Source organism: Strix uralensis, chromosome 19, assembly GCF_047716275.1.
Source record: "Strix uralensis isolate ZFMK-TIS-50842 chromosome 19, bStrUra1, whole genome shotgun sequence".
Classification (NCBI taxonomy): domain Eukaryota; kingdom Metazoa; phylum Chordata; class Aves; order Strigiformes; family Strigidae; genus Strix; species Strix uralensis.
The window spans coordinates 4,043,887-4,070,123 of NC_133990.1; the positions used below are offsets into that span (position 1 = coordinate 4,043,887).

Sequence of the window (26,237 nt, forward strand, 5' to 3'; positions counted from 1 at the left end):
TAACTCCCCTTCCCTCCACACAGCGGAGACTGGAAACGCCGCGGGCTTCCAGATTTGTTGGATGGGTTGATGCAAACACAGAGGGAAGATTCACAGCAGCGAACAGCAGTATATCAGGGCGTGAAAACACAACCGCTGCCCAGGCAGCTGAGCATCCACAGATGTTTTCAAGGGAGCAGTGCGGACCAACTAACCTTTCAATTTTTGGGAGCTGCAGTCTTACAAAATTGTGCCTGTAGGGTGTAACAGGCATTTTTAGAACCAAAGAGTGAATTTATAGTTCCTAGTTAACTACAGCTGGCCGGCGGGACGGCAGCACGCACAGCCTCCAGGCCCTTTCCCCTTTGCACACCGAGCCGGTGACCATGAGCTATGGAAACAGATCCAAGGCGTGGAGGCGGTGGCAAAGCCACAGCTTTCCCTTCTGAGGGGACAGGAGGAGTCGGGAGGGAGGGAAGCAGCAAAGCCGGGGCTGGATGCAAACCCAGCATGGCGCAGGCATCGCTGCTTTCTTCAGCTGCCCAGTCCAAGCCACCACGGGATCCCCCCGGTGCTGAACGCAGCAGGTCTGTGCTGGTCCCGCAGGGATGTGTGGGTAGCAGGGAATGTGAGGCACGGCTCAGTCCGAAAGTGGGGTGCAGCGTGCTCCCCAGAGGAGGACTCAGCATGGCATGCAGAGCCACTGCCAGAGACCCTGCAGCACCAAACTCTAACTAGGGATGTTTTTATTCATCTGTGGCTGGCTGGCACAGCCAGGCCCAAGCTGGAGCCCGTCCCTTGCATCCCTGGGCACAAAGCTATGGTTTCAGGCTGGCTGCCAGCCCAGGCCCACCTACCAACCAGTTACATTTCCTTCTTGGCTTGCACTTCCACCTGATGCCCGCAGAGACAACCTAGAAATAGCAGACGATGCTTAACTACGCTTCGTTAGACCAAATCCACCCCAAAGCTGTCAGAGAGGTGGCCAGGTACCTCCTGAGCATGCAAGATGCTCCAGGCTTGAAACCTTTTACTCACACAGGGGGATAAATTCATTTTCAGAGATCAAAAAAGGAGCCAGCGATTCCTGCTCTGGAGTGAGTGCTTTGGTAGATGACTAGGCAGGGCCACAGCGCTGAGCCACAGACAGGAGCCACGGGCACCGCGCACAGCTGTGCAGGTCGAGTCATCCCCGCTCACCACGTGTGCTTCCGTCCTCACTCACTGCACGCTTCCCCCTCCCTGCTCCGGAAACAGTCCTCCGCAGCTCACCCCTCCGCTGCTCACCCCTCTCACCCCTCCGCAGCTCACCCCTTCTTTCATTTACCAGAGATGGATGCTCCAGGGCTCCTCTTCCTTGCTTAACTCTCTGGCTGCTGCAGGCTCTGCTCAAGGGCATTTCTGAGCTGGGATGCAGTGAGCTTGTCCTAGAGGTTAAACCGCGGTGCCACCTCTGCCTGGACACAACCTCGAGTACTCACAAGCTCAGGCACAAGCTCCCGCGTCGCCTCGGCACACCTCAGGCACGGCGCGAGGCCGACCACCGCCCTTGCCCGGCTCAGACACATGCCAGCCCGCGCAGCCGGCAGTTGTACATCCTCATTTCTCCAACCACGTGAGGCAGCAGCTCTAAACCACTTACAGAGACCTGCAAGCAGTTGTTACGCTGTTATCCTGTTTACCCCGAGAAGTTTGAAAGGAAGGAGGTGATCATAAATAACCCCAAGTCTTGCCTGCTCCAGTCTTGCAAACTGAGCCTCGGGCACGCGGAGGTCTCTGGCCATGCAGCCCCAGCGGTCTCCCTCCGTAAGCAGCTTCCCCCGGAGGTGGAGCAAGAGCTGACCCCAAGGCCAGCCCTGCCTTGCTGGGGACAACCCCGTCGCAGAGGAACTCTCCTGCCCGCCAACACCAGCCAAAGCTACTCCATCAACTGGCCCCACACAGTGAAATGCCGGTGGCCAGCACAACCCTTGCTCCCCGCGGACAGGCTCGGGGTGCCGAGGACCCACACAAAGCTGATGGCCTGGGGGGTCTGGAGAGGGGACCCCCTCCAGCCCCCTGACCGCCCTGGGCGATAGTGTTCAGCACGGGAGGGACGTGGAGACCCTTCCCAGCCCCTGGGCAAGAGAAAGCTCCTCTCGCCGCTGTCACCGCTTCCCTGCAGAGCTCTATGCTTTGAAAACAAAGAGGCAGGCAGCGCTCTGAAAACTCAGCTTGCCCAAGAAGCGTTGCGGGAGAAAGGCGTCCCGCCTCAGGCCCCGCACCAGCACCTGGCACGGCTGGTGTGCCCGGGGCTACCGGCTCCAGGTAGCTGACCTTCCCCACCCAGCCGAGCCACCCACCTCTGCAACTACGGCATTAAAAAATAAAAACCAAGCCAGTGGCACCAGGGCTGCCAGCACCCTGACGTACGGGAGTACCCAGCGCTCAAGGAGGGATTTACATCCTGAGGTTTTTAGTTTAGCTTAATTTTTTTTGTTTGGGTGATTTGGGGTTTTTTGGGGGTTTTTGTTTTGTTTTTTGAGGGGTCGGGGTTCTTTTTTGGTTCTTTTTTGTTTGTTTTTGGTTTTGGTTTTTTTTTTTTTTTTTACAAAAGGCAACTGCGTCCCAGACGCCCCCAGAGCCCGTTCCTGGGGGGCGGCGGCAGCAGCGCGGGCGGGGCGCCGGGACCCCGCGGGAGGTGCCCCCCGGACACAGCCGCTATTCATCCCCGGACAATGCCGGCAGCGCGGCCAGGCGGCCGCCGAACAACGGCCCCTCTTGTGGGGCGCAGGGGCGAGAGGGACCGGGCGGGGGCTGCGGGACGAGACCCCCGGCCGCACCCGGGTACCCCTGCCCCGGTTCCCCCCCCCACCCCCGCGCTCGGGTGCCCGGGGCCCTTCGTGGGAACCAGCGGAACACCCCCCGCCCCAGCGCTCTCAGGCCTTCCCCCCGAATAATTCACCCCAAAAAAGCACTTCCCCCCCACCCCCCCTTCCGCTGCCCCCCGCCTCCGCGGAGCCCCCGCCCCCGGGCACCGGCGACTCACCCGCGGCGGCAGCGGCGGCTCCGGCAGCCGGCGGGTCCCCGCCTCCTCCCGCGCTGCCCTCCGCCTCCTCCCCCATCGCCCTTCTTCCTCCTCCTCCTCCTCCTCCCCCATCACCCTGCCTCCTCCTCCTCCTCCTCCCCCACCGCCCTCCTCCCCCTCCAGCCCGGCCCGGGGGCTTGGAGCCTCTTCTCGGGAAGTTTATTTCGCCCCAGGGCGGTTTCCACCCCCCAGCCGCTACGAGCCTGTCCCGGGCCGGGGCCGGGGGCGTGTTGGGGGTATCCTAGAGGTTAAGAGCGGGAGGGGTTTGGGGGGGGTGCATCCCACCCCGTCCCTCCACCCGCGGTCACTCCCGGGCCCACGCAGGAGGTGCGGGGCTGGTCGGTGCTCGGGACTTCCCCAGGGAAAGAGCGAGATGGGACAAACCCCCATCCCCAGCAGAGCCGCGGTCCGTCCCCCGCCCCAGGGGCGAAGGGACAAGGGCCCGTCCCCAGCGCCGAGCACAGCCCGTTCGGCACTCGGGGCTCCGGGCTGAAACCTGCCTTTTGCTTTCAAGCATCCTGAAATTCTCCCGGCGGAGACCGAAACCGGCCGCCGGCGGGTGTTAACGCCGCTGACCGTGGGCTCACTTTGCTCTGCAGCTGTTTGAAGACCCCTGGGCCACATCTCGCATCCGCCGGGGACCAGATGGCAGCCTACACCCACCAGCCTGGCTGCTTTTTAAAATCATGTCGATGAAGCTGAATAAAGATTTTATCTGTCTCCACAAGCCCTTCCTGCCTTGTATCTTGACCTCCAGAGCTTCACCACCACCTCTCTCCCACCAGCGGGAAGCAGGGCCCCACCCGCGCGAGGCCAGTAGCCGTGTGCCCGGGGCCAGGCCGGTGGGTTGAGCCCCCCAGCCCCGCTCCCACGGCAGCCCTGGTGTGGGTCCAAGTCCCCTCGGTGGTGCTCGGCCGTGACGGTGGGAAGCCCTGGACAGCAGGAGCGGAAAGTCCAGCAACGCCGGGAGCAGAAAGGGCTCTCCCTCCCTTCGCAGCCACGACACGAAGCCAACCTGCCTCTTTTAGACCCCTGCTTCTGACATGTTACTTTGACCTATCCGATGATCTCGGGGTATTTCTCCCCTCAGCTCAGAGGATCTGCACTCCCAGAGAAAGGCCTGCAGGCAACAAAAGGGTTAAGATGGATTTGCACATTCCCAGCTCTCAATACCCAAAGGACTCCATTTCCCCTGCACAGCCTCTACACAGCCCAAAAACCAGGGGCTAGTACTTGCCCATCCTTTTTGAGCTGTTACCAGCATCCCCGGCCGCTGTCAGCCTCTCGCTCCTGAGGCAAGCGGCACCGCAGCCCGCCCGTGGCTCTTGCGTGGCTCTCACTTTCCTTCTCACCTTCCACAACAGCGGCGGCTCTTCCTCCACCCAGCGCAGCCGCCATGCGCTGGGCTGGCAGCACCCCCTCCCCACCAAGCCCAGCAAGGCTGGTGTGGGCTGCCCTGGAAACGATGGGTGCTCAGGGGGTGCCAGACTTGCGTCTCCCCACTTCAGCAAGTGCCACAAACACCAATTTCTGAGAAATCTCCACCCCAGCACCCAGTCAGGAAACCCAGTCTCAATCTGCTTACGCTGCAGCTGTGCGTAGCTTTCTGCTGGATTACACCACTTTTTATGACTTAATAAAGCTTTAACCCCTATCAGTGGGCATTAGTGTTTTAATCTCCCTAATCTCCAGGAAAATCCAACCCTAGATGCCAAACTGGGCTTGCCCAAGTGGCAGCTGGGTCTGTTTGCAAGTCCCTCCAGCCTTGCGTTAGCTGGGAAAAGGCAGGAGCAGAGCCGGGAAGCAGCGCAGCCCAGCTCTGCAAAGCTCCGCCGTGCTCGCTCAGATATTGCACGGGCTAAGGGGGGATCTCAGGTGCACGTGGGCTTTGCAGACACAATCCACTCGTCACGTCCCTGCCGTTAAACTAACCACATCCGTACCGTTGCGCAGGTGTTAGGGCTTCACTTGCCCAAACCAAGACCAGCAGCAGAGGGGTGAACACAGGGTGCTTGGCCACATGAACCCACACCTCACTCCTTGGTGGGATTTTTTCACATTGAAACCATGTTTTAGTCTTGTCTATGAGGGGGGGAAGAAAGCCAAGCCTATAGAAAAGTTCCTCCCTTGGTCATTGAAGCGCTGCAAAGACACTTGGAGCAGGATGGGAGCTTAGACCATACAAGTTGTTTTTCAGATTAACTCGTAGAAAATACTTTGTTTCAAATTATATCTCATCCTTCCCACAAACAACCCAAGATGGGGGAGTGAGCACCTCAGAAGAACAATAAAGTGGCATCCTTGGCCTGGAAGCAAGTAAGTACATCGGGCTTTGGTAACCGTGCTTGTCTTCATGAAGGCTCTTGGGTGGCTTTGGGGCTGTTTGCACAGAGAAGGAACTCGCAAAGTGACAAATAGCCACCTCTGGGATTTGCTATTAGAGGAGCATCTCTCTATTCCTGCAAGGAGAGTAGGGCCCTGCTGTACTTGTTCTCCCACTGCTCGTTTCTGGCTGCAAGAGCTCGCTCTGCAAACAGGCAGGAGGCAGAGGAAGGAAGCAGCCTTACCCCTACGGTGCAGATGAACAGAAGGATTAAGTGACTCGCCCAGGGTCACACAGAAAACTTACAAGAGAGCCAGGAACTGGATCCAGATCCCCTACTCAGAGTTTTAAAATCACAAAGTCATTGTTCTTATCTTTAAAATAACAATAATCAGAGTTAGGAGCAATTGTAGCGAGGCCCTCTTGCTGTTGTGAGTTGTACCAAGGGATCTGAATTAACTACAGATCCAGTTCTTAGTCTTGCAACTAATCTAAAATAATAAGGAAGGTTCCTGCCTGCCTTATGCAGTCCCAGCTGTACTACCTTATCTGACACCTGCGAAGGTGAAAGCAGGTCCCCATGTCACAGCCACACTGCACAGGGCCACGGGGACGAGCCCCCGCATTAGCACAGGGCTGGAAGGGCTCAGTGGAGGAGGTGGCCCAGCACTGATGCTCAGGAAAGGCTGGGAGGCAGCAGGAGGAGCAGATCACCAGTGATGGTTTCCACAGTACCTGAGTTTTCACCTTGCACCAGAAAACTGCCTGACAGTGGGGCTGTGCCCCGGCCACCCCAGCAGCGCTGCAGCTCTGCCCTATGCCAGGCAATGCTCTGCCCTTGGTCAGCACGTACTCCAACTCCAACCACAGATCCCCAGCTTTGAGGAATAACGGAGATCTGCAAACAAAGACAGCTTCACCAGGACTAACCAGCCTGCGGGGAAGACCTGCAGGGCTGCCCACAAACATGTTTCACCCCAAGCTGCCCAATGTTAAGAAAACATCAAATCCCTTGAGCACAGGGAGCATGAGCAGGACATCTTCTCTCGCAGGAATGCTGAAGGGACGTTTCCAATGCACCGCACCGACCCCCAGTTAAAAGTGCACCGTTAGGGCTTAGTACATCATTTTTATTGTTTTAATAGTGCAGCGATGCTGACCACCTGCAAGTCCTCAATGACTTTGATGGATAGCTTGAAATCCTGCCATATATATTTATAATCTCAGATCAATAGCAGAATGAAAAGCACGTCCAGAGACCTTGGTAAAGCACCAGCAAGCTCAGTGGAAGGCAGCATGACCGAGAAAAGGATGCGGGCTTGCAGACTGCAAGAACAAAATTTAATTTTTTTAAACACTGAAAGAGACACCAACACTTCTAGCAGGAGCAGAAAGGATCCCCATTACCAGGAACATCTAAAACCAATGCCAACACTTTTCTAAGAGCCCGGCTGCAGGTCTGCAGGTGTAACCACATGGGAAGGGCTCTGGCAGGTAGCCACCATGGTCCCTTCCAGGGACCAGAAGGTCTGTAATGTCAAGACCTGCAGAATTTCCTCCCTTCTGGCTGTTCTGGACTCCCAAGTCCAGATGATGTTGGGTTTTTTTCTTTCAAGCTACCTGGGTTTTGGCATTGAGCAGTTTCTCTGAGCAGCCCATTTCAGAGACATCTCTGCAAGTATCACACTGGTTCCTTCATAAAAGGCATTATTTGGTGGCTTAAACCTCCCTAGACAGAGCCAGCAGTGGAGCAGCAGGTACCACAGGGTGCAGGCGCTGCCAGGAGCATCTCAGGGCTCTGCAGGCTCCATCATGCAGAGCAGGGACATCCTGAGCCAGCACAGGAAGCAACCACCATCAACCCCTCCAGGCCTTGGCCAGGAGCTGGCAGCAGAGCCTGCCAGCATCACTGAACCATGGCCATTTTGTTGAAATCATGTTACACAGGACACCAGGATCGCTCCTGCTCCCAGGGCAGCAAAAACTCGGGGCTCCTCCAGCCAGACACCTCCAGCCCACTCCCATTCTCCAGAGGGAAAGATGGAAGAAATTATTTCACATGCTGCCATCAGCCAGCATGCACAGCTGCCACCATGTCCTCGGCGTGAGTCACCCACTCCCCAGGGAGGCCGTGCCTTTTTTCCCAGCATCGTGTCCCACTCCCTGGGGAGGCCATGCCTTGCTTCCCAGCATCATGTCCCATCCCTGGGGAGGCCATGCCTTGCTTCCCAGCATCGTGTCCCACTCCCTGGGGAAGCCGTGCCTCGCTTCCCGGTGTCACATCCCAGCAGTGCCCCTGCAGCAGCCTCCTTTCCTCTGGCACACAGAGGATCTGTGGTGCCTGCTCACTTGGGCAGGGAAGGCAGGAGGCTCCTCAGCATGCTTAAGCAATCCATCCTTTTCCAGAAGGGAATGGGCTTTGCTAGGAAGCCACACTGGGGCCACAAATATTTGGAAAAAGCAAGAAAAAGCCCATTCCTCCCAACATCCTTCCCCCTTGCAGGGGGCACCAGTTTGGCTACGGACGTGCTGATTCGGACAGACGCAAAGCACACTCAGCAACTTCCAGGCAACTCTCGCCCCCCCGCCGCAGCTCTGAGCACAGGTTTTGCTCAGCAGGGACTGGTCTGCCTTGGCACTGCAACGCTGCAGCTCAAGAGTCCCCAGGACAGCTTGTCAGATGGCACAGCTCAGCCCTGCCAGAGGAAACGCACCTTGCTCCCTAGGTGGGGAGATGCTCAGGCAGTGGCAAGGGGATGCTCGGGCACCGTGACATCCCCGGGGGTCACAGCATCCACCCAGTATGGAGTGAGCTGCAAAGTGGGTGCTGGGGTGTCCTAAGGGTCCCTGGAGACCTTCTGCACATCCACACTCCTCGCCAGCAGTGCGATGGAGACGCGTCTGTGCAAGCGGCACATAAAGGGCCTTTCTCCATCCTTTGTGTGCTTCCCCTTTTAAACCTATAAATTCCCTCTGGAGGTAAAGAAGAAAGAATTTAGGGCACCCTAACCTTGAAAAGAAGGAAAACTCCATTCAAGCTGCCAAGCTGCCGGGCTGTCTCCTGCAGCTTAATTAATAGCAACCCATCCCCAGAAAGCTGCTTGCAGCGCCAGCTGTCTCCTCTGATGGAGGTGCTTTTCTACGAATAATAGTGCTTTGTATTTTGATGGGGAAAGGTCAGGAGGATGGGGGGAGGGAAATGCATTGCTTCCCCACAGCTCCCAGTACTGTGAGCAAGTCCCACTCGGTCCCCATCTGCTCCTGGGGTCAGATCTGGGAGCTGGCGGCACCTCTCCAGCAGCCTTGGGGCGACCACGTCCTAACACTCAGTGGAGGGGCACGGGAAGAATTCAGACCTGTGGTCTGCAGGCCCGCTGCTGCCAAATCCTGGTGCCACTGTGACATGGTCCAGGACCTCCCGCGGGGAAATCCCTGCTCTGCTCTTATCAGGAGCCGCCCTGATAACAGCACAGGATCCGCTCTGCAGGGAGCCGGCGCTGGGCGCCCCTGCCAGCTCTGCCTGGACACCAGAAAGGGCTGGTCCCTGCTGCCATTTGGCTTTTGCATAAATAAATAAGCCAAGCCGTGGCTGAGAGCAATATGGATGAATCCAAGGTGATGCAGCAATGTGGTACAGTGGAGGAAAAAGGTGAAACAAACTCAAGCCCTGCGTGTGCAGCACGAGATGCTGACAGTCCTCAGGGCACAGCTATGAGATCACCTTCATTTCTGCTTGGCCACAGCAGATTAGAGCCAAGCACCGAGTACCAAACCAAGCTGGCTCCTTGGACCCTGGACAAGGGAGCCGAGGGCTTCCCTGCAGCCATACGGGTGCTTTCTGCCTGCAGTCACCCTGCTGCTGGCTGGTAATTAAGTCCTCCAGCTCTCCTGACCAAAGGATGGTCCTGCCTGCAGCCCAGTGCCAGCGCCTGGCAGGGCACCGCTGACACGGTGGGAGCACACAAGCAGCTCTCCTGTCCTCGACAGCTGGCCCAGCCTCTGCACTGTGACTTTTGTTCCCTCCCTGTCTCACCCACCACCCTCTGTGCCATCCAAGCGGCCTGGGGCTGCCCCAGCACAGAGAGGGCTCTGGTCCCAGTGCAAGACTGGGGCACATCTCCCCTTCTACCAGTTTATCTGGGGGAATAAAGAGAGACAAAAAATGCCAAAGAAAGGCAGTAGAAAGCAGCGTGAGGACAGGTCCCTGTCCCACATACATGCCAACGCGGTCCCCAGGTATCAAGGCTTTGTCACTTCAGCCCCCGGCTGCACAGGGGGACGACACAGCCCACAGTGCCCCCGCTTCCACCCACGGCTGCCCAAGGAAAAGGACCCTGTTGCTTAGCAAAGGGCCATTCATCACCAGGATTGTGTGGGATAAGAAAGGGTTAACCCGCTGCAGCTGGGCCAGAAATACCGTCCAGGACAAAGAGAGATTTCATGTCACCCGCATCCGCCCAGCACAGAAGAAGAGGCCTTAATCTGATTCCCAAAGAAAATGTGGCTTTTACAGCCCCGCTTGACCAGGCCCCTCCGGCAAGTTTTGCCTCCGCAGCAAGTGTTAACCCAGTTTGGGAGAGGGCCAGAAAATGGGAAGAGAAATCACTTTTCCACAAGTTTGTGAGAAGGAAGAGTCGGGTGGAGGCAGCTGGATCCAGTCAGCATCCCTGCAGCAGGATACAGGGGGATGCAGACATCTTAGCCTGGCAAGGTCTGATGGCCCCAAAAGCACTCCCAGAGTATCCAGACCTTGGCATCGGTTCTCCTGTGCTTTATCAGGGACTGGAGAAAGCAGTGGAGAAGTGCCTGGATGGCACGCTGGGCTCACTCCCGCTGCTTTCCAGGGATTTCCAAATTCCCACGGGGTGATGCTTGGCCGCACCCTGCCATACTGATCACCGATGGCGATGAGGGCACACAGGGAGGGACCTGAGAGCATCCCAACACTGCCCAGCATTTTGGGGACCACGTCTCAGGATGACAAGGATGAGCCAGCATGAGCTGGAGAGCTTCAGGGTGTTAGCAGCAGAGTTCTCCCTCTTCTCCATAAGGATGAGGTCCTCCAGGGAACAAAGCCAGGGATGCTGCTGGGAAGCAGACGGTGCTCACACCCACTATGGATGTGGACGAACAGTCTTTGCCTTCGTCTCCCAGCTGACACCCGGGCACACGTCCCATGGTGCTGTGTCCCTCCCCGCGTCACAGCGTGGCCCCGGCAGCTACTACTGTAGCAAAGGGGGTTGGCCAGCCTGGCCTCTCTGCCACGGCTCCTTCCCACCACCCCAGCCCCACACCTCCTGTTACCTTGAAATGCCACTGGATTTTTGGACAGGCACTCCTAGGATGGTACTGAGCTGTGTCTGCAAGATTAGCTCTTTCAGTTCAGTTTTTGTTATTATTTTTTAACAAATGAGCTAGCTTTACCATACACTTCTCCACAAAGCGTCTACCAAAGTTTAGAGATACCTGAAATAAAGTATAGTTGTATTCAGACATAAAGTCACAGTACCCAGTAGGCGTAACCCCAGGAGAGCTGTCTTTCCCTTTCCCAGCCCAGCTCTTCCCGCATACTGGAGCGAAGCTCAGACACGTTACCCAAGGATCAACCTCTCCAGCACGGGTTTCGCCCAGCCCCAGTACAGCTTCGACAGGGCTCAATGCAGCGTCACAGCCATACGGAAATCACAGCATTTAAAACCACAGGCTATAAAAATTCCACTGTGCTCGGAGAGGGGAAGTCTGGATTCCCCATGGAGAGGTGTCCAGGAACTGCTGCTGCAGGGTTATTAGCCACTAAGCCATTAGAGCCCACCACATCTGCATACCTAGAGCTATGGCTAGTGTATACTAGCAAAAATACATGTGCTTAATGGCTGTGAGGTCAAACACATTCAATACACCACCATCGAGCTACCCACGAGCCCCACAGCCACACAAGTATTTTGCTCTCAACATGGAAAATCAGGGACTGCAACTACAAAAGTATTGGAAGGGCTCACAGGTCCCAGGGTTATCGCAGTCCTCCATGGGTTCTCCAAATATTTTTTTTCTATCCTGACATGTCTTTATCTGCACTCAGGATGCCCTTATAGAAGGGCTGTAAGCAGGGCACACACCCTGGATGGCTGTTCTCCTCCTGGATGCTGCATCCTACAATCCGGAATCACACCTGGATGGGGCAATGGCACTTAGGGGTTCACATGGAATTGCAATTCTTGCCTTTTTTTTTTTACAGTGCAGTGCCTGAGCCGCCACTCATCTCAAAACCAAAGCTCAATCGAGCGTTGCCTGCACATGCAAATCTCCCATCCCCCAGCCCAGGCCCACCTATCTCACAGGGGAATTCAGTCAAACCAACCAACGGTGGTTAGCACCAGGGAACCCAGGACCCTCAGCCAGCGCATCTCCAACAGCGGCGTAAAATCTCTTCCCACCCTAGAGCTGCACCACCGGTCTGCTCCATCTGCCGCACCCACCTTCTGCGGCAGCAGGAATTCAATAAAGTTAAGCAACTTGCTTAACACAAGGGACATTTAATCCAGAACTTGCCTGGTGCTAGAGTAGGATGTCCGTGCGCTCCTCTGGTCTGGGCGTTCACCCCTGAAAGCAGCGGGAGCGAGCCCAGCACACCGTGCAGGGCACACGGCTGCTCAGCTCACGGAGGGCTGGACGTCTGTGGCTCTGAAGAGGGGTTTGGGGGCGAGATGGAGTGACCTGCGATTTATGGAAGGGCAGACACAACATTCTGTCAGTGCCCTCTGGCCCTAAACTATGAAATCTCTGAGAAACCTTATATAACAGCTCCGTGTATGCCAAAAGCCACAGCACAGGGCAGCAGCATCAGCCCCATCGGAGCCCAGCTGCTCCCCCGGCCCCAATCAGCCCCCGCAGAGCTGGAGATAGTCTTGGCCCAGAATACATCAGCCCAGATCCATCCCGGATGCTTTTTCCCCTGAATGAGGTGTCGTCGCACCAGGGATGGATATAAAAAGCCTGGTTTGCAATCCTCTGGCGTGAAGCCTTTCCTGCTCAGAGGCTGCCTGCGGGCAGCACCAGCGGGGTCACAGAACAGGAGCAGAAACCCCCCCGGCTGCCTCCGGGGTGTGTGAAGGTGCTGGGTGACAGCGGGTCCTTTGGGGTTCAAGGGGAAACAAGCGATTCCTGCGGGCACACACCGCACACAGCCCGGGCTGCCCCTGCCCAGCACCCCCAGCCTCTGCCCGACAAAACCCGTGCTCTTAGCAAGTCCAAACGGTTCCCACCGTGTCACTTAAACATACACGTTCCCAATCTTCCACGATCACTGTGCAAACAGCGAGAGAAGAATGAGCCAAAAAAAAAAAAAAAAAAAAAAAAAGAGAAAAAAAAGAGAGAAAAAAAAAAAAGAGAAAAAAAAAAGAAAGCAAGCTCTGCAACTGGGCCGGTTTGCACACCTAGAACGCTGCGACACAGCACGGAACAAACTCCGGGCGGGCACGGCGGGGACCGCACCAGCAAACCCACGCGAGACCGGAGCGCGGCGTGACCCGGCCCCGGCCCGCCCGGCCGCCGCTTCTCCTCCTCCCGCCGCGGAGCCGGCCCCTGCCCCCCTCCCTCCCTCCCTCCCGGACCCCCAGCCCCAGGGACCCCCCGCCCGGGGACCCCCATCCCGGGGACCCCCCGCCCCGTCCCCGCACACTCACCCGGGCGGCCGCAGCTCCCGCGCGGGGCCGGGGCCGGAGGCGGCGGGGGGAGGGCGGGAGGGGGTTGGACGGGGCTGGTTCAAAAGAGCCAATTAAAGAGAAAAGCCGGGGGAGACGCTCTCGGGGCGGGGGGAGGCCAGTCCCGCTCCTCGTGGGCTGGCCCACGCGTGGGCACCCGCGGCGCTGTTGGGCACAGCGAGAGGCCGGCACCCCCCACACCCCGCTGCGGGGCCGGGGGGCCCGGGGGCAAGAGCCTGAACATTCCCCCCCCGCCCTCCGAAAGGGATCAGACCTGCCCTAGCAGGCAGCTGGGCATCCTCATCCCCTGCTTTATTTTTTCTTTTTTTTTTGGGGGGGGGGTGTCCCCAGGCCCTGGGTGCCTCCAGCACACCCCGCAGTGCACCCCCCCCCCCCGTGCAGGCAGGGACGTGTGCCCTGGGCACAGGCTGCAGCTCAGTTTGGGGGTTGCTGTGTGGGGCTGGGGCAGGATGGGTGGGAGAGGGGGAAAGCAGGAGGCTGCTTTTGGGGGGGCACTTCCCACATGGGCACTGAGAGCTACAGAAAAGGGCCGGGGAGAGGCGGATTCCCTGCTGCCTCCTTGGCCTGGTGCCCTGCACCACCCACCAGCGCTCACAAGGATGCTCAGGAGATGGGTTTTCCCCAGTGCTCATCAGGACAAGGGGCCATCAAACACCAGGAGGTTCCTTCCCCATCAATTCACAACCAACTTTCAGAGCAGAAACCGAAGAGAGAGGTGACCACGGGCCGCCAGCCCTCTCTTACGTGACCAGACACGCTCCCCACGATGCCACAGAAACGTGTTTCCCAGGGGAAGTAATGCAAGAGCATCTCCCTGAAGCCAGCAAAGCTGATAGAGCCACACGTTTGCCAGGCAGGCGAAGCTGCAGCAGCCCCTTCCCACCATCTAGGCAGATGCAGACACCCACACTTGGCCCCCCTGGCTGGGGCAGGGCTCCCAAATTCAGTACAGACCCCTTCACAAGCAGCACGCACCCTTGCCTGGCATCGCCAGCAACCAAGGGCCCTTTTCACTGCAGGGCTGTGGGAGCTGGGTGAGGGCAGCCTGCCCGCAGTGGGGGTCCCAGCCTGCCCACAGTGGGGTCCCAGCCTGCCCACAGCGGGGTCCCGGCCTGCCCGCAGTGGGGTCCCAGTCCACTGGGAGCTGACACCCCAGGGAGCCCCCATCACCTGGATCACGTTGCTGCTGCCCCATTTCACCCCCCGGACCCAGCACTGGCCGCTGTGACTCCGCTCTCCCGCTCCCTTCCTGCTTCAGCCCCGGCCTTGAGACACAGCCCAGCACATCCCCATCCCACGGCGAACCCGAGTGGGCGGCACAGCCAGCTCTGCCTCCTCCCTTAGCACAGGCCCTGACAAAGTGCTCCCAGGCACCGATGCCTGCATCACACCCCTGGTATTTTCCCCTTGCTAAGCTACTGCTCTATTTTTCCCCTCCTTACCCTTCAATCTCCCTTGCATTCATTTCACAGCCAGGTCTCCAGCTTGCCTGTTCCACAACTCCCCTCTGGCACGGCTGCGGAGAGCCCAGCACAGCCCTTGACACGACTTTTTATTCCCCGAGGGTGGGGAGAGCTCAGGCAGAGAGACTTACTCAGCCAAGGATTACGAGGAGGACAACCCACGCTGCCCGGCGTCTGCGAGAGCCAAGGATGCTTCAGCACCTATTTCAGCTGCCGCCCCAGTGAGTCTCCCCCCAGCTTCTGAAAAGTTTTGCTCAATTCCCTTCGGAACGGTCTCGCAAAGCAAATCCCTCCTGGCTCTCTGCCTCCCTCAACACCAGACATGAAAAGCACTCGAGTCTCTCCCCGGGTAACGCGGGTAAAAGCCTCCAACATCAAAGGCACAACACAAGAGTTATCCCCCCTCCCGGTCCCTCCCATGCCGCAGCGCTGGGGCTGCCTCCCTTGAAAGCGTGGCAGCCTCGGTGGTTAAGGCGCCAACTGCACTCGAGACATAGTTTTGATTCTTTTCTGTCTTTTGTTTTTTTGTTTTTTTTGTTTTGTTTTGTTTTTTAACTCGGCCACAAACTGGGGAACTTGGGGCAAATCTGAGCCAGGCTCTCCTTTGGGGGCAACGTGAATAGCATGGTGCTGATGGGGGTCTGCCCGCTGTCTGGTGTGCGGTCACCCAAGGAAAAGGGGAATAAAAATATTCCCTGTGCCAGTCCTGTCTGCTCATTGCCCAGCATTAAAGGAAGCCACTAAGTGTCCTGGAGCAAAAACACAAGCACCCTCCGAACGGGCAGATTCACACGCGTTTCTCAGCAGCCTCTGTAACTCCGTTCCTCCATCTGCAAAACAGAAACAACATCTCTCCCCCCTCGCGAGGCACTTTGATATCTCTACAGCAAAGCAGGGCGAGGGAGGGCTGTTTACCTTCCCGGAAACAGGGAGCAGCATTTACACCCAAAACAACAACTGCCTCAGCACAAAATACCGGGGGAGAGGGAGCAGTTGCAGACACAGCAGGAACGGCTGTGGATTCAAAAGACGAGGAGGACTAGAAAATAGCTTCAAACACCGCAGGGATTTCAAAAAGTCATAGGACCACATGGTTTCTTGGCCCATGTAAGAGAGTTCTTCATCCCTTCATCCCACACAGCAGTTGTTCCTGCCAGATCACCGCCTGCCCAGGCTGCTAGGTTAATTTTATTGCTGGAACATTGAAACAACCTTCATTTGCAGGGGGGAGGTGGGAGGGCTCTGCCGTTTAACACTTGGCCGCATTCATGCTGTGATTAATATCACCCGATGCACAGATACCAGATGTTCTTAGGGCAGGCTGGAGCGTATCCTAAATTGCACCAAGATGGAATTTTTGGGCAATTTTCAGGGAGTGCTGAGGGCAGGCCTAATAGGAGAGCAGAGATTTACATATATACGCCAAAAAAAAAAGGCCATGGGGTTATGGCACCGGTCATAACCCCTGGGCTGGTTGCAATGCCATGCGCTGCACTTCTTATAATCAACAGCTTGTCATTTTGGGGGCAATTACTCCAATTCCTGTTCTTCAGTGGGTCACAAGCCTCCGATTTCCACATGTTCACAGCAAAAAAGACTTCAATTTTGCCCCTGCCTCTGCTGCTCGCCTGGAGCTTCAGCCCCAGGAGGGAATTGCTGGTACAGGAACAGCAAACACTTGTAAGGTTCGACCTCTCCACGCTGCTTCCCCAGGGTCCCTCTGCAGGCCCACTCCAAAGCAAACCCCCGCAACCAAGCACCTCACTCCATCAGCAGCTTCTCCCCACCCCTATGGGGCTTCCCGCTGGGACGAGCGCCCCGGGATCACCTACATGGGCGTCCATTTAATTAGAACCAAATCCTATCGTGTTGGAGACGGAGTCATTCCAGCTTTTTGGAGGCCACGCACTGCCCTGCCATACAGCTGACCTCGATCAGGGCGACTTCTCCTGGCTCACTGCTGGGTACAAGGTGGTGGGGCCCATCTGCTCACGGCGAATGGAGCCAAGACCCATGGCCTGTCCATCTTCCAGCGTCACACAACTCAACGCTTGCTCTAGGCGGGGGGGAGCACCTCTCTGTGCAGAGTGGCCACAGAGCAGCATTGGTGGCGAAGTCTCTCTGCAGCTCACTGCGGCTCTGCGAGCATGGAGGGGCTCAATGGCAAATACTGAGGTCCAAGTCAGGAGGGGATTTGCTGGAGCATTCAGCATGGTAAAACTACGTGATGCCCCAAAACCTCACCAGGGGATTTCAGAGACCTCTCTTTCTTTCTTCCTGCTCTGCACCCTTCCTGCTGATGTCCCCAGAAAATGAATTCAGGCAGTGCCAGGAGCTGCTGGTTTTCTCTTTTCTTCTTGACCGGGTTTGGGAGCTTGGAGCTGAGGGGGTCATTCTCAGGTTCCCCAAATCAGGTCATTCACATACTTAATACTTAACCACACAGAGGTGGCCAGGCTGTGCTTCACACACCACTCTGACAGCACTGGGTGCTGCTGACTATGTGACTGGTGGCAATCGCTAGCATCGGTGTCACCAGGGCTCATTCCACAGAAGACAAACCAGAGAATAAAAAGAGGGTCCAGGGAAGAAAAAAATAGTACTGGCTGTACCTTCTCCTGTAGGCATGAAAAGAAGCAATGAACAAGAGCATTTCCCCTCCCTGAAACTCCGTTGCTCCCCGCTGCTGCAGTCGGACACGCTTGTTGCCATCAGGGAAAGCACAGGAGCGTGTGTGTGTGTCCGTCTGTCCGGGCAGGACCTGCAGCCACCGCGGGCGTGAGAAATCCCACATCCTACAGGGCTGCCTTTTTGTTTCTACTGAAACAGTAAGGTCTGGCTGACACCTAAAGCCTGATTTGGGGGGTTTGTTAGAGCAGGAAGGAAGGGTAACCTCTTTGCAGGCTCCCAGTCCCTGCTATAAAGGACTTCACCCAAGTGAAGTCTCTCTCTGTCTCTCCTCCAACTTTTCCCACCACAGAATCATGCTGTGCATACAAAGCCATCACTGAATCGTGAATTTACACCCAGAAACCAAAAGTAAAAGATCTCTGTTATTCACTTCTTTGAGCAAAGGTTAAATCCAACCAAATACATCAGCTTTCGTGGATAGGACAAGCGTTTGGCAGCCAGCAGGAAGGAATGGGAACGTGGGAATTCCTCCCACGACTTGGCAACAGGCTCTTCCCCCAGCACGGGAGCTCTCTGGGGTCTGCTCAGCCTCTGTCAAGCTAAGAAAGCCCCTCATTCAAGAGCTCAGTAATCTCACAGGACATCCTGCAGCTCAAGGAGGAGTTTGGATGAGGGGCAGGATGGATTCAAGCTGCCTAATTGCTGGAGAGAGAAATAAGAAAGGCAGTGTGGCAGGCCTGGAGCTGAGATGTCCTAACCTGCTGTTTGGAGAAACACCTCTCTTCCTACTGAATAAAGAAGGTGTCTACAGCAAATTAGCTACCAAATCAGCCATGCTAAGCTGTAACATGAGGTCTCCCTGCAGCGGGCTCCATCACCACATGAAGGAAGCCACACTAATATTTTCCAAGTCTCTCCTTTTGGATCTACAGGCGTTAAAAAGCAGCAGGCCAGAGGAACAAGCACGTGATGGCCCACAGTCTGTGGATGGTCCTCTCCTGGAAAAGGCTCTCCCCAGCGGGTGTTTCTGCCCCTGCCCACATGCACATGGCAAAGGGATGTGCCTGGCCCGGCCCCTGCGAGCTCCCAGCAGCAGCAGGACTTGGGCAAGCTGTGGCAAGCCAAGCTCTGCTGAAGAACAGCTGGGTTTTGGGGCAGTCACTGATGGTGTTGGACATGCAATGCAAGCTTCTACCTGACGTTCAAAACACTCAGGCTGGGCATCTTCATCCAGCACCACCCCAACACCAAGACAGGCCCTGAGGCTCTCTAAAGACTAACAACACTGTTTAGCTCCACCAGAGCTCCCAAGCCTCCAGCATGACACCCAGCCCCTTCTTCCCTCTCCCCAGCTACCCCTGTCATCCCACTCCTCATGACAAGGCACATCCTGGCTTTTGTTGCTCTTCCCACATCAGGGTGATGGGGCAGTGCTGTGTTCAGAGACACAGAAGAGCCAAGACATACATCCTAAAAGGTATTTAGCCACCTAATTCCAACTAGGCTGTAATGGTCCCCAAGAGATTCCAGTATATATATATAAGCACCAATATTTGAGAGATGTTTAGAGGGGCAGACCTGCACCACAATCATACCAAGCAGGGAACAAAGCACCCAGCACCTGCACCCAGGTCTCACCATCACCACTCCACCCTACGCAGCATTACGTATACGTAGACTGAGAACAGCACTCAGGACCGAGAGCACAGTATCCACATACACGTGACAGAGGCCAGGAAGGCAGATGGTTGCATTTACTGGGGAAGTGGAGACACCCCAATTGGTAGCTGCTACTCAATAAGCTCTCAATGGATCATCAGAAACCATCACAGGAGCTGCTGGGGAGACAGTCACCTCTAAGAAAGCAGAGCTTGGCTTTAGGTGTGAATAAAAGAAACATTTCTTCAGACCTACCATGCATGTTTGGTGCATGTTTGGATTTTGGGGTTCATTTGTACCTGCTTGGCTGTGTTACACCTAATCCTAGCTTTACAACACCCACTGACCTAACATCATAAGAGCAGATCATACTTTCTGGTCCAGTGGAAGAAGATCCTTTCATGGGATGTATTCAGAGCAACTCCCCTGGACACAAACCTGCATGACACGAAGGGTCCCCCCTCAGCCTTGTCTCCATTTCCTACAAGAACCGGAGAGCTAGGGATGCTCCAGCTTGTAAGTCCCACTGGGTGCCCCATGAGTACCTGAGGAGGGGAGGCAGCACCCGTAGCAACATGTGTCCCTGGCTCTGATGCACCAGGCACTGCGCTCCCCACCAGCTTCCCAAACCCTTGTCTCAACACAGCCAGCACAAAGCGGCTGCCGAGCTGAGCCCCATCACCCCACAAAACCAGCACAGCCCCATAGAGAGCCAAGCGCTGCTCAGTGCAGCCTTCCTCCCCAGGCTGTGATCTGCAGATAAAGGCAGCAGCTTCGCTCTGTGACACTCACAGACTCTTAAAGGTCACGGGCCCCGTTAGGTTTGAGGTTTGTGGTTCTGCAGGATAGAGCTCTCATTTCTGAAACCCTTTTGCAGCTGAGAGCAGAGAGAGCTGCTGACTTCAGCATGACCCTGGGGGCCCAGGTGCCCCCACACCTCTGCAGCACTGGGAGCACTCTTGGGCCACCCACCATCAGTCATGTTTTTGATCCTGAATGAAAATCATCACTGAGGGCTCCAAGAACAGAGCCCCAGATCCAGAGTTTGGGATCGTTTGTGCAAGGGCTGGGGCGCAAACTTATTTTTCAGATGAAGAGGAATGGGGAAACCAGCTGTCTCCAACTTCACCGAGGGAAAGCCACATCCCGCCAGGACACTGGACAACTCAAGCTCCTTCAACCCCATTATAAATCAGCTCCATCATGCGAGGGAAGGAAAGCTTAAGAAACAACCCTTCTGAAGAGAAGGGCTTGGAGAAGCAGCCACCGCAATGCTCCTGTGGTCTTTTATGGCCCTGGTAACTCATTTGCTGGCAAGACCTCCACCCAAACAATGCACGAAGCACCTCAGCTCCAGCAAGGGGCCCCTGCGAGTAGGAGAGAGATCACATACCAGGTATCGCTGTGTCTACCAGAAGAGTCAAAACCCCCACAGCTCAGCACCTCTCCTTCGCCCTGTGCACTGGTGAACAGGGACCAGCAGCCACGTTCCACCAGACTCTTCCTAGAGCCCCAGCACACAGACCCCAGAGCTTCTGGAAAGTGTCCTTAAAATAATCACTTTAACAGTCCTCCAGGTTGCCAGGAGTAGGAAATAGGTAAAACCTAAGGCATGAGAAACAGGAATTCAAATTCAAGGCATGAAAATATCTGTTTCTTCTCTTTTCATCTCACAGGTTTTGTGTTTGAGGACTGAGAAGCACCAATTTCTGACAGCTTGGCCAGGACAAGCTCTCTTGGTCTTTGCCCTTTCGAGGGGCAAAGGCTGGGGGCTGGGTTTAGCCCTCAGGGACCGCAGGCAGGTCCAGCATAGCCCCACTCTACCCAATGTGGGATGGATGTCCTATCCTGCTCCCCCTGTGGGGCAGTGCACACAATGTCTGGGCAAGGCAGGATTCCAGGGTCTCACAGATACTTGCTAAAACTCACTCCTTGGGCCCCAAATTGCCCATTCATTTCAGATTTGAGACAAGCTGAGTGCTCAACTTTGGCCTCCCTACGGACCCGTGGCCCGGCGAGACGAGCTGCCCTCTGTCCCGCATGAAGCCTTTCAATGAGCCGTTTCCAAACCTCTTCCCAAACCTTTCCGTGCCTCTCCCACTGCTGCAGCCCCAGGGTTCCACGTCCCTCTGCGGGAGCCATGGGAAGGAGGGCACGTCCCGCGTGGGGACACGCTGGCCTGCAGTCACACAAAGGGATGGGCTGGGAAGGGGATCCTGGGGGTCAGCCAACAAGAAGAAGAAAAATAAATCAACCACACAGCAATTTACACAGTGGCATTCACTCCTTCCTGCATACTCACATTTTCACCACAGCTGCTCAGCAGAAACTGAAGATGCTGAATTGCCTGAAGGGCTCCAGGACACTTCTGTGGAAGGATGTTTCCTCTTCCCATGAATTCCTCCCCATCCACACTCCCCAAGGACACCTGGAGCCCCACGGACCCAAGGATGCTGTGTGGGTATCTGCTTCACCGGATCCATCCAGGATGGGGCGCACAGAGCAGCAGCAGGCTTTGACCCGGCACCATTTGGGACTGCAAAGCCTTTGCATCCCCTCCCTGTCCTGTGTGTCCATCCTCCTGGTCCCTGCACAGTGCTGAAGTCATGTAGGCAAATGGGGGAGGCTCTGAGGCAAATAACTGCACTTCTGCCCCAAAACAGCCACACTACCTGCCCCTTTGGTCCTGCAGCCCCAACACAGCCCATCCAGCCCACTCCTGCCCACATGAAGCCATGGCAGGACCAGGGCTGGCTCACACCCCCCAAAGCTTTAACCAGCCCCAGCACATTGTGCAAGAGCAGTGGGCACCACTGATGTATTACTGGGCTGCACACACAGCTTTCAGCCAGCTGTAACTACTTTGGGGATTTAAATCAGCCTCAGCTTCCCCTCCCCCAAGTTTGCTGGCCAAAGCTTTCCCGGGGAAAAGCGCCCCATGGAAAAACCTGGGAAAACAAACAGGGTGTGCCTAGCCAAAACTCTGGCTCCAAGGGCTGCGCTGCTGCGGGGTTTAGTGGGGTTATCTGCCATGGTGAAAGGTGAAGCATCAGCAATCTGCACTACCAACCTCCCCAGGCACAGAGCTGCTTGCTGAGGGTGGCACTTACCCCCTCCTGATCCTCGCTCCTGCAAGCAGCCAGGGCTCCCACCGCCCCATGTGAAATGGTGCAGGAAAAGAAGGGGTCAAGGAGGAAAGCCAGGGAGGAGGACGTTGGGAGCACAGCATAATGCTCTATTCATGGGAAACCCGCCCAAGAGGGCACCCACATGCTCTGCTTCTGCTCCTGGAGCTGGAAAGACGCCTCCCAAAGTGACTCAGTCCCAGCACGGGACTAAGAGGTCTGATTTTTTTTCCATTATGAGCAATTTTATGATTCTCAGTGACTGTTAGGGGAAGACAGTGTGAGTGAGCTCTGACCAGCCCAAGGTGCTGCAGAAAAAAGCTCTGAACCATACCCCGCTTGCTCTGCCTGCAGCCCTGCAGCTCCCACCTCATTCCTCCACTGCAGCTGTGGGGCTCCCAGCCACATGGCATAAGCACTTTTTAGCCAACTGATAACATTTTGAGTAAAATTACCTAAATCTCCATGCTCCAGCCAACAAACTGGGGTTTGGAGAAGCTTTCCATAACAGGGCAGTAATCCCCAGCGAGCTGAAGTACATCTGAAGATGTGACACCCATTAGAGCTGCAGTGAGGACCACCCTGCTCCGCAGAGCCGCTGCCCTCCCTCCTCGCTGCCTGCCCTTCCCCACGCCGCCTGCACACAGATACTCTCATTTCTCTTCTACCCTTGTGCACCTCTGTCCCGGACAGACAGACAGACAGCTGCTATTCCCTGCCTGGCCAGGTAGATGGTGCTCAGCCAGCATGAAGTGGGAAATCATCCGGGCTGGAAGAATTAAGTTGCCTCTGATTAAGCCAATAACTCAACGTGGTTTCCGCTGACACATGCGGAAGGTCCCACTCCAGCCCCAAACAAATGGGACCCACTCAGATCCTGATCATCTATTTTAAACTTCTGCCTTTCACTTTGGGCTGGAAACGGCAGATAAACTGGTAACAAACATTTCATCAAAACCAGTGCTTTCCCAACTCTCATTTTCTACTGGAAATTCACACCGCTGACGCTTTGCCCCCCACCTTTGACCAGCTCTCCCCACACATTTCCCACAAAACCAAAACACAGCAAAGCCCAGTGGAGCAGGAAACAATTTGCCCATCTTTCCCCCTACAAAGTCAGGGGTGTGGGGGGCCGGGGGGGCACCAGCAGGGCCCCTCGTCCTGCCGGAAGCCGCCAGGCGCAGGCAGCGGGGGGGTACAGGCTTTCCATCACATCACCCCAGGGTCGCTCTCCTCTGCTGTGCCAGATGTAGGATGTCTAATATTTCTCCAGTTCTGTTTTAACACTCACACCATCTTGGGAGCAGGAAGTTTAAGCCATTTCCTGCAAGGCATTGCTCTGCCCTTCAAATATTTTCAGCCTCTGTGAAAGCTGTTTTAAAACCAAGCCCAGCAGCTGGAAGTGCGAAATCAGAGGAGGGGCTTGTTGAGGGAAAACTCAGTTTGCGAAACCTATCCAGTCCCCACTGCCGTAGAGCAGTAAAATAAATATTGCCGCAGGCAATGCAGAGAAAAATTAATTTTGCATGTCTAAAACCAAGGAGGAAAAGCAGAAACTCAAAACAATGTTCTCCGTGTCCCTCCCAAGGGACGCAGCGCTGTTCCCCAGCAGAAAGGCACAGCCATGTCCCCCTTGTCTCTGCTGCCCATGATTTGAGGTTTTCCCAGCTTTGCTCTTCCAGTGGAGCCCAAATGATGGCTTTGGTTTGCTCGCTCTTCAAACGACCAACCCACAAATGGGTTGAAATAAGTCCAGAGAGACCCTTCCCTCCACTCTGCAGAGCAATTTTGGGCTCTGCCAGGGCAGAGCTGGAAAGCCCTCAGACCCAGGTCAGCAGAGCTCAGCCCCATCCCCACGTCACCCTCTCAGCAAGGAGCAGCCACCGCTCAGCCCCATCCTTTCTCCCCCTGCCTGAGGCTGTGCTGTGCAGCATCCTGGAAAGCCCCTTTGCCACAGAGAAGGACCCTGGCCACCCTGCCCAGGGGTTTTTGGACAGAGCAGGACTGAGATTGAAGACGTCTGGACAGAGCCTGTGCCAAGCAGGAGCAGTCAGGAGGAGGAGGGAGGTAACACTCTCCTTTCTGCTTGTTCTGCAGCAAAGGACAGACACAGCCGACAGCACAAGCCCCGGGGATCCCCTCTGCTACCACAGTGGCTTCACAGAGGAGATGCATCACGAACCGGGTTGGTAGCCACAGGGCCAGGAGGGCAGCAGAGCCAGGCCTTCCTCTCACTTCTTCCTCCTCTGCTCCTCTCCTTCATAACCCATGCTCCTTACTGCTTTCCTTTCTAACCTAATGGGGATTTAAATAAGAAGCTGGTTTTACTGCACTGTCTGAGCTTCAGAGATGTGCCCAGGCGTTGCTGGGGAGGGGACGGCATGGAGGTACCAGATGGTGATGGAGAGCCCTGGGGCAGGACGAGCAAGGGCACACTGCTGCTGGTGACACCAGGGCTAGCTTCAGCCCCAGAAGGAGGAAAGAAAACAAATCCCCCGGGGTCCAACACAAACATGGGCTCTGGGGAGATGCTGGATGATGGTGGCCAAGTAGGGAGCCAGACGGATGGCAGCCCATCACCTGCTGCTGTCCCTGGCTGCTCCAACCCACATGTCACATGTGAACACTGGTTATCTCCTCCCAGCTCTTCTTCTCCAGGTGACATGCACAGACACGTGGCCTTGCTACAGGGAAACAAAGCCAAGCCCCAGGGCCCATGCAAAGGCTTCTGCTTCACCAAGCTCCCACCCACAAAGCTGCTCCTTTGCAAGATTTTTCTGCCCAGGAACCAAAGCCACGAAGCAGAGAGGAAACCCCAGAACTCCTTCAGGGTCCCGCAGGAACCCTTCACCTCCCAACCTCAGGGTGTGCATTCCTGGGTTGTAAGTAAACTTTTATTTACTACACAAAGTAGGGCAAGGAGGACCGTTTCCCAGAGGGATGGTGGGAGGAACATCAGTGTTACAGCATGATCTCAGATTTCATCTGACTCCACAACGCAACTCCTGGAGACCTCAGAAGGAGCCACGCAGGGCATGACAACATCTCTCCTGTGGCCACATCCCACCCAAGTCCTGCTTGTCTCATTATTTCCAGTCCAAACAGGAATTTCTCTAGGGCACAGCTCTGCCCAGTCACCCTACGTCCACGACCACCAGGTTTGGAGAGAGCATGGCTGGAGAAAATTCACATCCCATAGAGCAACACACAACTGAGGTCTGTCCTCTGCTGATGAATCACGATGGATCTAACATTGCCCTCCAGGACCACCAGTGTCTCCCTGCTCCCAGCACTGAAGTGTTGCGTTATCAAGGTCTCCGTCACATTTCAGAGCACTGAACTACTTCAGGCATCATCCTCAGCACTCAACTGCATCCTCTTGTCTTCTCCAAGGCCACCAAAATGGGTGGACAGGGGACCTCAGGGGTGGCGTGACCCTAGGGAAGGCCTCAGCAGCCTGTGAACTTGGCCTCCCACTTCCACCCTCTTTATCTGCGCATTGGGCTGCAGGAGGAAGCGAGTTCAGCCAGAGTTTGTCTAAACAATTATGTTTTATCAGAAAAGCTGCTCCTTCTTCCCAGGACAAATCTGGACAACTCCAAGGTAATCTCCATTCTCCTTCCAGTCTGCACAAGATGGAAGCAGGGGAGGAAGACATGAGGCAAAGAGCATCCCAACAGCTCGCCAGTGTCTGCTCCACCTCCCTCAGTGTCAGCAGTCTTCATCACTCATAAATCAGAGGTAGCATCCACCCCCACATCTGCTCCCCACATACCCAAAGTTTGCCTTCCAAATCCTTTTTTCCCCTCCAAACGACAGATTTTTCAAATTTAGGAGAAAGCAGACTGAAGAGCAGAGTAGACTGGAGAAGGTTCTGATCCAGAAATCATTTGATACCCTCCCTCTCCTCCTGGACAGCTGAGCACCTCTCTCTTTGTAGAGCCACTCCAGTAAGCTGGGCAGAGCAGCTTCTCCCACCCTGCACGACCCCACGGCACCTCTGCGACCAGGACCAGCAATTTCCTTACGACCAGCAGAACCTCGAAGAAGAGAGGACCCAATCTAGGGTCCAAAGCTGAGGCCTGTTGCCACATTCACCAGCTTCTTGTTACAAAAGGAGAAACTGGAGCAGGTAAAGGGATTCATCCAGGACAACGAGCAAGTGAACAGCAAAAGCAGGATACTGACTAGGCTCTCCTGTCATCCAACCTTTTGTCATCTTCCCAGTGTTTTTCTGGCTTTAAGTCCCTGAACTTATTTCCACTACAG

The 26,237-nt window shown here is 55.8% G+C and overlaps 1 protein-coding gene across 8 annotated transcripts in view; it reads right to left on the reverse strand.

Moving 5' to 3' along the window:
• Positions 1-26,237, reverse strand: part of SEPTIN9 (septin 9) — a 144,806-nt gene that overhangs the window by 24,593 nt on the left and 93,976 nt on the right. The window contains exon 1 of one of the 8 annotated variants that reach the window (XM_074888851.1): positions 14,685-14,874. The exons of 4 other annotated variants lie outside the window; for them this stretch is intronic. The gene's annotated coding sequence lies outside the window, so the exon portion shown is untranslated. Of the gene's footprint in view, positions 1-3,007; positions 3,067-11,918; positions 12,081-13,051; positions 13,070-14,684; positions 14,875-26,237 lie in introns of those variants that run through there. 3 more of the 8 variants (XM_074888852.1, XM_074888850.1, XM_074888848.1) reach the window with 3 other exon arrangements.